This window comes from Leptidea sinapis, chromosome 38, assembly GCF_905404315.1.
Source record: "Leptidea sinapis chromosome 38, ilLepSina1.1, whole genome shotgun sequence".
Lineage (NCBI taxonomy): Eukaryota > Metazoa > Arthropoda > Insecta > Lepidoptera > Pieridae > Leptidea > Leptidea sinapis.
Genome location: NC_066302.1, coordinates 3,806,836 through 3,811,892, shown reverse-complemented (window position 1 = coordinate 3,811,892; position 5,057 = coordinate 3,806,836). Strand labels below are relative to the sequence as shown.

The window sequence follows — 5,057 nt, the reverse complement described above, 5'->3', positions numbered from 1 at the left end:
CCTATGGCAAAAAGTTAATGGGCAAAGTTGTAGGTAATAAAGAGATCTACAATTTTTGTAATTACACTTTTTTCACATAACCTCAAAATTTAGGTGAAAAATTCAAAAAACCAAGTTTTTGGTGTTTTATTTATATCTTTTTCAAAAAAAAAATTTTTTCTACGAAATTTGGTGAAAACTTACCTTATTATGTCCCAAATACACTGTAATTTATTTGATTTAAAATATTTATTTATTCGCCTTATTTTAACTTAATATAAAAAAAACACCCTAATTTTCAATCGAAAATTCTGACGTCAAAATATCAGCTTTTTTCAAAAAGTACGGAGGCTTTTTGTTGGTTGAAATATCTACTTACTGATGGTGCCAAAAAAAATTTAAATTACAATTGTAAATGTTCGGAAAATTTAAGTCCAACAAAAGGCATTTCATAAAGAATTCATGTCTGTTGTTTCGTAGCACCAAAAATAACTACTTTGCCGATTAACTTTTTGCCATAGGACTTGTAGTTTTGCCGGAAATCGAGATAAACCGTTCTTTACCCTAAAATATCCCCCTTTTCCACTTCTCGACCTCAGATCGCCCGTAATTTATTTTTCCCTTAATTTTTGTTATATTCTCGTCCTTTACCAATGGATTTCATCCTACTGTATTTTTTTTTGTTTCAAAAATTATCGACCCTGTTCTATTCGGGCTTGGCACCGACTTTAAATAGGTAGCACATATAAATAAAATAATTTTATTAATATTAAAGGTGAGAGTGTGTTAAATTTAATTTTTAGTTATTTGATACTTTTCAGTTTTTGAAGTCGGTTTTTTTAAACGTTTTTTTTTATCTAAAATAAATTGTAAAAAGACTACTATAATGTCAAAGTTATAGAAACTCTCGGATTAAGGACTGGTCTCCGCTGCGCTCCAACTAGATACCGCAGGTGCAATCGCAAAGTGCGGCAGCTAATACTACGCCCAAGTGGCGTACTCGAGCCAGTTTCGAACAATGTATGACGTTAACGTGCCACATGTTCTGTTACACTTTGCTAATAATTGAAACTCTATATTCCGAGTTATAAATGCCGGGTTGTGTAGTAAATACGAAAGAAACTGGGAATACCATAAGTAAGTACTTCGTATTTTATTAGTTTCAATGTAAAATAACACGAACCGTATGCTACAAAATTTTAAAGATACCATGAGTGTCAAGATGCCACGCACACAAGCCTCTAATAATTGCCGTAATAGAAAAGCTATTGTTCTTAGGTAGTGCGGTATCTAGTTGGAGCGCAGCGGAGACCAATTTTTAATCTAAGTAGACACATTTATTTTCATAAAATACTTTTCGAAGGACTAATAAAACGCGTGTATTTGAAATTTTATTTTTACATGAACTGTTTGTGTTAAAGTTAAATTTTTATATTTTTTTTTAGCCCGACGTATCGTGTGATCCTTGCAGGATCACGCTTTTGTCGGAGGATACTATATTAAGCAAAAAACCTCACGTAAAAATACCATTACAAATACACGTCTTTTAATCCCTTAAAAAGTATTTTACTTAAACAAATTTGTAAAAGTCGTGGTTATCAAAAATACTATTATATAAACATTTTACTGTTTATCATCTTTGGAAATGTGAAGATATAAAGAGAAGAAGTAGCAAGAAACTTATAACCATGTTTTATAATAATATCATTTAAAGTTTCAGTATTTCTACTAAATAGTTAAACATCGTCGTAAGTTTCGCTTCGACTTTAGTAATTCTAAAAAGTTGTCCTGATGAAGGAAAACCTCATCAAGACACGATTAATACGATACGAAATGTAACTATTTTTTTTCTAAAAATAACATTCGCATATATATACTATAATAATTATAATTGTGTTAAAATTACGAATTCATTTATTCGAGGTAACAATACCGGAGCTAGCTCCACCCAAGCGTGACCACTCATTCATTACTCAAATAAAGTGCTCAGAAAGAAGATTTTACTTTAAAAATAAATATATACGATAGTAGAAATAAAATAAAAAAATAAATAAATTGGAGATGCTGGGATTTGAACCCAGGACTTTCAGCATGCGAAGCAGACACTCTACCACTGAGTTACATCCCCGATGCAAGATGAATTGAAATTATGTTACAATTTGAACATATACTCAAAGGCTACGTAATGTGACTGCTCGGCCTTAATAAATACCTAAAAAATTAAGTTAAATAAAACAATGCAATTAAAAAAAAAAACATCTGAAAAGAGTAATTGCAGATATAGGGGCAAATTTTAAAATTGTTTTTTTTTTAAAGAATTATAGATTGAAGTTATACTTTTTATAACCAACAAAAACAAACTGACTGAACCCACCCCAAACATCCGTATACATTGTAAGTTGTGCTACATCGGGGATGGTTCACACCTTGAGAATAGACCAATAGCCCCATATGCATTAAATAAAATATATCGTCCTAGGTTTGAGTCATATATTTTCGAAATGATAGTAGATTTTGACATTCAATAAGTGATTTAAAAATCTTGTTTTTTTAATTTAAATATTTGTTGAAGCAGGCGTGAGTAATATTATAATTTATATCAGTAAGCAATTTTTTTACACGCTTTTAATTAGCTTCACCTGTATGTATGTTTGTTTGTAACCGACTCATTTGGGCGCGATTTTGACCTACTTATAACGGCCGGATGTCGTTCAAACTTCGTAGAATTATCGAGGACCGATGACAATACATTAATTTGATATAATTATTCCATTTTTCAATTTTCTAAATAAGATTTTTGTTAAATTATATAATTCTTATTATTAATTCTTTAATCGTCGATAAGGCAGGAATTGATGTTCATTTTAGATTTCAACTATTATATTTTAAGCGTGTTTCTTAGTTTTTTTTTAATATTTTTATGTCTTTTCCTTTACCCTTTTAATCCTTTTTCATAATAAAAAAAATTAATCACATTGCCGGACCTTTAGGAAGTTATACGCGCTATTTTAATAATAAATTCAAATGTGATAATCAAAATGTATTTATCAATTTTCTAGCAAAATTTCAAATATGTAAAATATTCTGGTGTTACTGATTTGGATACATTATCAGCCAGAGATTCCAAAGACAATTTCTTGTATCTCTTTTTAAAAAATCGGAGGTATTGGTTTAGTACTTATATTATTTACAATATTATGTAGTTGTAAATTTGTAATCACGTCAGATACTGCCAAGGTTGTTTTACTTGTACATGGAATCCATTAATCATCTGAGTCTGTTGGTGAATATTTTACATTGGTGTTAAATTATTTTTTACATATTATTTTGTATAAGTGTTTTTGTTCAAGTTCTTACTTTCTACTTAACATTTTTATTGGAATATTTAATTTTCATCGAGCCTTTCACGGATGGTCGTCGTTTTCGTGGATCACGAAACCTACCTTTCCATAGAAAAATAGGATGTTATCCTGGTTTTTGTCAATATTTATCTTCACCTAGACTTTCCTTTTACGATATTTCTAATAACAGCATCTCGAACACAAGATTGTATTCATAAAGACGTGTGCTATCTTTTAAATATTTGTACGACTTTTGTGATCGAAATTACAATGTTGTAGATATTTGTATTAACAAAATCAAAAATAATTGATATAGTTGAACATTCTACAGGGGTGATACATCATCAGGGGTAAATCTTGATAAAAAAGAGTGGTAATGAGTTTCTTGCTACTTCTTCTCATTAGCTCAACCCTTTACGAAGTAGCAGTAGATTCAATAAGAAAAAAACTTTTTTTTGACATTCATAAGTGTCATTTCCGTGACCTACGTGAATAAGGTTACATAAGTTTTACAGCCATTGTGATAAAGGTTTGTATTACCTCTAACTACTATAATAACACATGTAGTGTATAAAAACGGTCTTATAAACACAGTTAGACTTATCTTATAAGATTAAGACCCGAACCTCCAACATCACAACTCATTAATAACAATGAATTTTCTTCTACGCTCAAACGCGATGCTTTGCAGACTTCACAAACATTTTTTGTATTATTTGCGGATGTCACAATTTTTTTTTTTTTAATTTTAAGTATTATATGTGTGATTGAACTAAATAAATATTCAAGTTAGACGGCTTAGCTAGTTTTTAATTGTACTAAAATTATGGATAATGCGTGATTCGAATCCGAGATACCTCCGGCAATTGATAGGCTTAGTGGTAGTGTTTGTATAATAAACAATCCCAATAGTAAATAAAACAATAAAAATAGCAATAAAATATTAGCAAACATTTATATATGTTTAAGTTAGTATATTGTATAAAATATGTCGTTGTCTTTTACCCATAGTAGAGGCTATGCTTAGTTTGGGGCAAGTTAATTTGTGTGTGTCAATATTATTACTATTATATTAATTCTCGCGAATACGATTGAGCTGAACGTAAGGGCATATGGGTCCACTCGAAGCCAAATACAAGCTCATGTTGGAACGAATTTAAAATAAATTTCTTACGTTTATATATCTAAAGCTCTAGAAAGTATACCCAGGATATCCACTTCTATACTCTGCACTTTTTGTTCTTGGCATGGTTGTTATGTTAAACTAGAAACTAAAAATTTTGCGTGGTATGGTAAGTCATCCAGCCCTACTGGAGCGAATACGTCTGTGGGTACCGGATGGACGCGCTACAAGGCGAAGGCGACAGCAGCTGCTCGTAATTCCGCGAGAGAGAACCAATATTATGGGAGACACGATACTTTTTACAGTCGCTTTACGAATTTTAAACGAACTTTCACATAGGATTGACTTGTTTGCTTGCTCACTGAACGAGTTTAAAATTAGGGTAGTTTGTGTATGTTCTAGTAATAGTAATTATCTAGTACAAGTAGGTATAGATTGTTCGATTGCTCTAAGATGTATTTAAACACTTAAATTTAAGTCAAGCCTCTATCGCAATATGTCACTCTGTCAGGAACCTATCCTGACAGAGTGACATATTAAATATATTAAAACACCTGTTTTATTGGTTAAATAAATATTATTATGTTCTACTAACCAATTAAATCATATTTCAT

At 30.6% G+C, this 5,057-nt stretch overlaps 1 non-coding gene across 1 annotated transcript; it reads right to left on the bottom strand.

Annotated features, from left to right (window-relative positions):
• Nucleotides 1-2,035: 2,035 nt before the first annotated feature.
• Trnaa-cgc (transfer RNA alanine (anticodon CGC)) lies at nucleotides 2,036-2,107 on the bottom strand. The gene has a single exon. It is a non-coding gene; the product is annotated as a tRNA-Ala (tRNA).
• Between the last annotated feature and the right edge of the window lie 2,950 nt (nucleotides 2,108-5,057).